The following is an 8,509-nucleotide window of genomic DNA, read 5'->3' as shown; positions in this document are numbered from 1 at the left end:
GTTTGTGGATGAATTTTCCTGACACTACCTACAGTAATGAATTAATAGAAAGAACAGATCCTGGAAACCCTTGTTTCTGTGACCTTCCTCCTGCAGCTTCAAGAGCAATTAAAAGTCAGAAGTGGCAGGTCCATCTCGCTGGAAATAATAACAATCTTTGGGAAGGGAGGGAAGGAGAGCCCTGCCAGTGCTGCTGAGTCACACCAGATAATTGCTCTCAGGTCTGAAGCTGACTGGAAAAATCTGAATTTTTTGCCAAGTACCAAGGGATCAGGTCCCTAAGCCCTGGCAGCCCCCAAGGCTCACAGAAGCTGCCATGGCCATCACCCAAGGACCCTGCTGACCACACCAGTGCGAGTGGGTAACACAGCACTGCCAGAACAGAGCCTTGAGGAGATCACCTGGGGTGCAGAGGAGAGGGGAGGTGCCCAATGGCCCTCCTCTGCATTTCCCCAGGCTGCTGTGGGTTGTTCTGTACCCACCCAGGGTGGCAGGAGCAGTGACACACTGGGGTGTGGTACCAGTTTGGTCACCCCATGCAGAGCACCAGGATGTCACAAGTGCAGCAGGACCCAGGGCAGGCACAGAGGTATCCTGGTGGTGCAGGCACAGCTCTGGTGAGGGTGACAGACTCTCAGAGTCAGCCTGAGGCTGAGCCTGGATGTGGCAAAACCAGCGTTCAGGTGAAAAATGTTCCTGTTCTTTCTGGAGAAAAGCAGGCAGCTGGAAGGAAGAATTGCAGGCTTCTGCAGACAGACCAGCCAGTCTCCAGAGGTTTCAGATGTTGCTTCTGTCTTTTCTTTCCCTGCAGAAATAGCTCTTCCCAGCAGTGGGAATGGCATCACAGACACGAGCTGCAGCTGGTGTGAGCTGGCCCTTCACTGCCAGAGGCTTTGCTGGCCCAGCTGAAGCCCTCGTCTCCCTCTGTGTGTGCCCGGGTGTCCCTGGTGTGAGCAGGCCTGGCACGGGCAGCAGTAGGTGTTGTGACAGCTCATCCAGAAGAAAACACTCCATAGAAGGCTAAAAATAGGAAACATCTCTCCCTCTGTGCTGTTGCATTAAGAGAGAGACAGCAATCAGGACATGAACTGCTCTGTTTGCAGCTGCAGGTGATGGGGCAGCAGGAGGAGGAGGAGGAAGAGGAAGGAGCCCAGCTGCTCCTTGGGCTGCGCTGGAGGGGCTGGAGGGGCTGAGACTGAGCAGGATGCTGAGGGTGCTCAGGATGACCTGCCAGCCTGAAAGTGTTCCAAGGGCATCACCTCGAGGCAGCAGCTCTGAGGTGTGAATGAAGGGCACAGTGGCCACTGAAGCCACTGTGGGCTCTGCCCTCTGGGCTTTTAAATCCAGCTCAGGAAGGGGCAGATGGATGTACAAATACCTGGAGCTGCAGGCAAGGCAGGTAATAGATGTGATTATTTTTATGAATGATGGGCAGGAGCCTTGATTTCTATGGGTGAAACTGTACAAGCTGCCAATTCCTGCAAACCCACCAAATAAATCTGCGTTTTGTATACAACTTTATTTCAACTTCCCAGCTCAAATGTCTGTGTTTATTCCTGGCAGTAAGCACTACTTGTAGTTTCCATACAATGCAGCTCATAATTTTTTCACACCTCTCAGCACAGGTGACAGCTTGCGTGCAGAGTCGAATTCATTCTCACACTGAGCACTAAGTTGCAGTTTTTAATGCATCACAAACAGCACATCAAAACAATCCCACAGACAGATCATTCCCAATCCCAAATCACCCTCTCTGTGCCCAGGGAGGCCACAACCAGCCAAGCACTGTGAGGCCTCACTCAGTCATTTCCTCTTGTACCAGGCTCCTTTTTAATGAGTCCCAGGAGTCCTTGTTGTGCTAATTGTTGTTTTGCACTGAGTTAATTTCACTGTGTTGGACTCTAAATGAATTTCCCAAGCCATGGGACACCATGGGATGGTTCTTTGGCTCCTGTGACCCCATCCATCCCTTTGGTGCCCCTGGATGCTGTCAGTGAGCATCACCACCGATCAAGGTGACTTCTCCTTCCATCTGGGTGCAGGGAGCCAAGGCCAGGAATTCAGGATCCTTGCTGAGAAGTCTTTGAAGGCCCTTAAGCTGTAACATTCTTTGATGTGCCATAATTGCATTTAGTCAAGTTTTAGGTGTATTGTAATGGTATTGATTGTTAATAACAAAGCTGTGGCTGCTTAATGCCAAAAGATGATTCATTTTCAGTGGGAGCAGAAAGTCCGGGGGCAAAGTATTAGTTTTGACATACAGTAATTTCTTCTAGCAGGATTATTTCTCATTTTTTTTTCTTACCAGCTCTGTGTTCTAGAGACCGATGAGAGAGTGGGCTCCTGGGCAGGGTGGGCTGTGTGTTCCTGTGGGACAGGGAGTGCCTGTGGGGCCCCAAGGGCACCTCTGGTGAGGGGCTTTAACCCTCCAGATCTAGAAAAGAAATTGTAGCCAGGTGGGGGTCAGTGTCCTCCCAGGCAACCAGCAAGAGGATGTGAGGAAACAGCCTCAAGCTGCTCCAGGGGATGTTCAGGTTGGACATTAGGAGGAATTGTTTAATGGAAATGGTGGTCAGGCAATGGAAGGGGCTGCTCAGGGAGGTTTGGAGTCCCTGTCCTTGGAGGTGTCCAAGGAACAGCTGGACATGGCACTCAGTGCTCTGGGCTGGGTGACAAGGTGGGGTTTGGTCAAAGCTTGGACTTGATGGTCTTGGAGAGCTTTTCCAGCCTCAGAGGTTCTGGGATTCTGTGAATGGGAAAACATTGCAGAACACGGGCTGGGATGGAGCCGCCAGTCTGGGGCTGTGGGAAAGGAGGAGGAGAGAGGGACAAGCTGCTCCCACCTGGAAAGGACCTTTGCACATTTGGTGGAAAGTGCCAGGAAGTGGCAGGAGCAACCCTGGGAATGGCTGGGTCGGGATGTTGGGATGTTGGGAAAGGTTTGGGATGTTGGGATGTTGGAATGTTGGGATTTTAGGATGCTGGGATATTGGGATATTAGAATGTTGGGATTTTGGGAAAGATGCTGGGAAAGATGTTGGGATGTTGGAATGTTAGGATATTGGGCTGTTGGGATGTTGGGATTTTGGGATATTGAGATTTTGGGATGCTGGGATATTGGGATTTTGGAATGTTGGGATGCTGGGATATTGGGATGTTGGGATTTTGGGATGTTGGGATGTTGGGATGCTGGGATATTGGGATGCTGGGATTTTGGAATGTTGGAATGTTGGGCTATTGGGATGCTGGGATTTTGGAATGTTAGGATATTGGGATGCAGGGATGTTGGGATTTTGGAATGTTGGAATGTCAGGATATGGTGATGTTGGGATGTTGGAATGTTGGGATATTGGGATGTTGGGAAAGATGTTGGGCTGTGGAGCAGCTTTCAGCCCCTGGGTGAACGTGGGGCCACACTGGTCTGTGCACCTGCACATCCACAGTGAGGTGTGATGAGCAAGACCTCGTGGGGACTTGTCACATAAATAAGAGAGATGAAAACCCAGTAGTTTCCTCATTCTGAAACTCCCCATACATGTCCCCTTTATTGGTTAATCCTCGCAGTTAACAAAATAGAAGTTTCTGATTAGCTTTTAGCTCCCAGATTACTTATGTGCAATGCAAAGTGTATTAAAATGTAGTATACTTTTTAAGATTAGATTTTTTTTTTGTGATAATCCATTCAGCTCTAAATGCATTTCAGTCACAGTGAGAAGATGAAAGAGCCTGAGCCACCACATTACTGTAAGTAATCAGGCTGGAGGCTAAGGGGGGCTTTCTTTTAGCTGACAAATGGAAGGAATAAATAACCTGGACACTAAAAGTTGCATTAGGCAAATAAACATTTCCACAAGAATTATGTGTGACATTCGAGGGAAGGCAAATAAACCTTGACTTATGGAAAGCTATCAAACCTCTCAGAGAATTAAATAACAGGAAATCATTATGTAGCATTTGCAGCAGCTACTGGAGACTGTCCTTTCTTTGGGTACTACTGGAAATTTGGGGTGGTCAGCTGGTACCTGGTTCTGAGCAGAATGAATGATTTGGTTTCAACTGAAACACTTCTTATTTATGAGAAAGGTGTTCTCCTGTACCTCTGCCTCTCTGTGAGGTTGGTGCCAGGGGGCTCCTGTCCCTGTGGGACCATTTCAGGTGTGATGGAGATTTGGGCTTGGCTTGGCACACAGACAGGGCTGATGGCAACATCAATGCCAGTCCTGCCCTGGGGTGGGAACAGCCCCATTGGAGACTGCATGGGCAGAGCAGGGCACACAGTGAAAACAGCTTCAGCTTGGAGCTAAACCCCAATTCTGAGACCAGCACATGGACCTCTGCCAAAAATGCAACAGCCAACAAGGCATAAATAGCACCAGCACTGCAGCCAAGCAGCCACCGTGGCTCCCAAGGCAAATCCCTCTTTTCTGCTATGCTTAAACTTTTCTTCAAATGCCCGATGTGTAAAACCTTGATAAACCTGTACGTAAAACCTTGGTAGAGGTGGCAGGAATTGGAGCAGGTGCAGAGGAGGTTGGGCAGGTGCTGTGGAGGTTGGGTAGGTGCAGGGGAGGTTGGGCAGGTGCAGCAGGAGTTTTGCCACACTGCAAGTCCACAGGGTCTTGTGAAGGGCACTCCATCACGATTCACACTTCATCCAAGAGCCAGTACAGTTGATGCTTTTAGCCAGCCTGTTTTGGAACTGTTTTGCAGTGTCTGATCCCCTCAGGATCCAGCAGATCCTGCTACAACACCTTGTCAGCATCTCCTGAGCAGCAAAGATTCGTTTCAAGGCCTGGGTTTGTTGTTTTTATCTTTTCTGTGGCTTCACTATTTAGAAAAACAACTCATTGCTTAATTCAGATTATAAGAAGTTAATCAAATAACTTGGGTATGATGGCAACACCCAGTGTTGTGAGCCCTCCTGGAGTCAGCCATGGCAGGAATATTTGGTTCCAGCAGCAAACCCTCTGGTTTTCAGTTTACCTGATGGTCCTTGTGGTTAGTTGTGTGTCGTGTCTACTGCACCACACGCACTGGGCAGTTTCTCAGCAGCAGCCACAGTGTTTTGCCAGTTCTAAAAGGTAAAAGGCCATTTTTCTCTGAGCACACTTTCTATTTACTGATCCAGTGAAGCATATTGGGATCAAAACCATGTTCTGAGAAGTAATCCCAGAAGCATCAAGCATCCCTGCAGTGTCCCTGGCAATACCGAGCCCCAGGGAGACGGGGTCCCAGGGATCTGCAGGCTGCCAGGTGTGCCAGGGCTTTCCCTGGCCTGGCAGTGCAGAAAGAACAAGATGTTCATTGAGAACATCACAGATATGAAGGAGAAAACATTGCAACAGGTGCTGCAGAGCTGACACAGGCGAGAGCTGTCACCTTTGCCTTCTCCTTGTGTCTGAAGCTAAGATTCCTTCCTCTCCAGAAGGTGCCTGGCAAAGGGCAGAGGTTGGCAGTGAGGGTATTTAAAGTGCTCTCTTGGTTGTGAAATTCTGCAGGAGAGCACCAGGGAATGGAGCAGAGCTTTGGGAAGGGCTGCTTCTCCCAGCTGTCCCTGAACACTGCAGGCTCAGGCTCCTGAACATCTCTCCTTGACTCCACACAGTTGTGCTCCTGCTCTGCTTTGCCAGGACCCGAGGAATGTGGTATACTATTTATTTTTCCCCGTGTGTGGGGTGAAGAGGTTCTGTGCCACAGAACGTGGCTCTAGAGATCGCTTTAAATTAATCAATTAGGGAAAAACGAGCTGTGCAATGTAAAATGTCCTTGCTCCTTGCGAGTCTTTTGAACTATTAGTTCTCTCGAGGAGATTAATTATGAGCGTACAGAGCTAATGCCCTCTTAATGGAATCAGTTATTCAGTTTAAGGAGTCCTGGGTACTGAGCAGGCAGGCATTAGATATTCATTGTGTAAGTTCCAGATCAAACAGGAGAGGATCAAGCTGATCAGGGCTCTTTACTCTGCCGAGCTGAGCCACACGTGCTGATCTGAGGCGAGTCACAGACTGGGAGTTGCTCTAATTGTCTCTCCTCCGTATGTAATTCCAGAAACTGGCTTTTAACCTGCAGTAAAAGGGTTATTTACAAAGTGCATACATTTGCATCTCAACTACCTTTCCTCGGCTTGTTGAAACTTGGAGATGAGCTCTTGGCTTCTCCTGGCTGCTGAGCTGCAGACAAATTCCTCCCCACATCCTGCAAGGCTTTCTCTGCTTCTCATTCTGACCTGAATTATCCATTTTTAGTGTCCCTGTTTTTAGGTGCCCATTTTAAAGTAGCAAAGGCCTGAGCTCACATGGCTCCCAGCAGCCTCGTTAGTAATTGGAACAATTAACGATGCGATGTGCAGACACTCTAAATTGCAACACCAAGAGCAAATTCACTTCTTCAGCAGCAAATTGCAAATGGGGAATTGAAAGCAGCAATCTTTGAGAGAATTCTAGAGGAAAGGAGAGGATCTTTGCAGAATACCTGAAGTCCCTCTAGGACTCTTTCAGAAAGGCATCTTTGGGGCAAAAAGAGTTTGTTAACTGTGGTGAGAATGTGAGAGGGCAAGAAGGGCTGTGAGCCTGGCAATCTGATTAAAGTGGTTAAATCTGATAAAGGTTTTTAAAATAGATTTAACCCAGAAAGCTTGTTTGCAGTCTGGTCTCAAACACAGGCTTCCTAGAGAGGCAGTATCTAATTTTTTGTAGGCCAGTTTACTCAGGCATATCAATTATGGATCTGACTGGTGGTGCCGCTTTCCCACTATGGCAGCCAGATCCATCTCCAGTGTTATTCTTTTGCCATGGTAGAAACAAAACATTTGCTAAACCGAAGAACATTCATTAGCACACAATGGAAACGACCCAGTATTTTGGTTTCCCACTTGTCTAATTAGTTTTTGCAGATTAGCAAGTAGAACAGCTGAACAATCAATTGGACATATTAATCAGGCCTATTTTGGAAGCTTTAAATAGAGAATATGTTTCATCTCTTCTTTCATTTGGGATATAATGGCTGGTAAATGGACACACACAATATAAATTACACCCTCTAACAAGATGAGAGGAGAAAATGGTGAAGTTGAAATACGGAAAGCTGGAGGATTTATTGTCAACTCATTGACTTGCAGCCTCTCAAGCAAGGGGGATGCTGAGCCCCAGCCCCACCACATGCCCCAGCTCCCTCCTCTCTCTTTCCTTTTTGGACCCACTGGTGAGGGCTGCTCTGATGGACCATCCAAGAGCTCCATCTCCCTCCCAGGACATGTGACAACAGGCAGGGAAAAGATCCAGCAGGGAACAAGAGATACCTGATGGGATGGGATGAGAGGTCTGAAAAACCATACCAGGAGCCGCTCCTGGCAGAAACATCCCAGCCAGTGCCTCTACCTCTGCACAGGGATGAATTTCCATGTAGGAGCCCAGCTAGAGCTATTCCCACCTCCTTCCTTGGAGGCTGGGGAATAGGCAGCCATGGCTTACATTTCTTTGATGCATTTCTTAGAAAAAAGGGAGTGTATCCAGCTGGGATTTCTGGCAGGTACAAGTGGGGAGGAGGTTTGGGATCCTTTGTTCTTCAGGTGGTCGTGACACTGGCGGAGCCTTCTCTAAGCAACAGAATAGCTGAGCAGGGTGGCCTGATGGTCATTGTGCAGCTCAAAGTTAAACCTGAGAGTGAGGAGCCTGGCTTAGGCGGGAGGGAGGGGAAGCAGACGCTGTCTGTGTGCCCACAACTGCTGGGAGAGCTCCGGCTATCAAAGGAACAAGGTCAGATGAGATAGAAATCTTTTTTATCTGAAAACCTCTGCCATCAGATCCCGAACGCTGCGGCTGACTCATACCTGAGCAGTGCTGCTGTCTGTAGGTGTGAGGCAGACACAGAGATATGTTTGATACGTTATTCCTATTTGCAAAGGTTCAATAAAAAAATGTGTGGGTTGTTGCAAATTATTTCTCCCATCCTTCTTGCAATGAAGTTAACAGCTGAGTGCATTCAAATGCATCAGTTGTATAAATTCGTAGGGCATTTTCATGTTTCAATCTAGTTATGTATTTCTAGTTGACCAAACATGTTCAAATTACCATTAACTGCAATCCTATCACTTGGTTCACTGAGCAGAAAGGCAATATCTGTGTTTTAACCCTTGCAGAGCTGAGGCTGGAGATGGAGAGAAAGGAGGGGAAGGAGGAAGGGGGTTCACAGGCCTGATCTCCCTCTCGTAATTTGGGGAATAAGCCCCAAAAGCCAATCAAGGTGAGAACAAGGGTCTGTAGGGTAAGACCTGCCAGAGAGGGGGCAGGACCAAAGGAATGGAGGCAGCAATTCCTGGAAAGGGCTGGTGGGGTGGTATCTGCCCCAAGGGCTCCGGGCAGGGCAGATCTTCAGCAGGTTTGATGCCTTTTTGGGCTACCTAAAAACAGAGGCCAGACAAAACTAAGGGAATAAAAAGCAGTTCTATTTATTGAAGGGCCTTCAGGTACATTTAGATGAAGCCCCCCATGGGCTACACCCAAAAATGGAT

The 8,509-nt window shown here is 48.1% G+C and overlaps 1 long non-coding RNA gene across 1 annotated transcript; it reads left to right on the top strand.

The window, feature by feature from the left end:
* The first annotated feature begins 584 nt into the window (after positions 1-584).
* On the top strand, positions 585-1,314 carry LOC128819126 (uncharacterized). The gene is made up of 3 exons (XR_008440648.1): positions 585-683; positions 812-974; positions 1,104-1,314. It is a non-coding gene; the product is annotated as an uncharacterized LOC128819126 (long non-coding RNA).
* The last annotated feature ends 7,195 nt before the right edge of the window (positions 1,315-8,509 follow it).

Source organism: Vidua macroura, chromosome 25 (genome assembly GCF_024509145.1).
Source record: "Vidua macroura isolate BioBank_ID:100142 chromosome 25, ASM2450914v1, whole genome shotgun sequence".
In the NCBI taxonomy this organism is placed as follows: Eukaryota; Metazoa; Chordata; class Aves; order Passeriformes; family Viduidae; genus Vidua; species Vidua macroura.
Note: the sequence above shows the minus strand (reverse complement) of the source record. Positions and strands in the feature narration are given on the sequence as shown.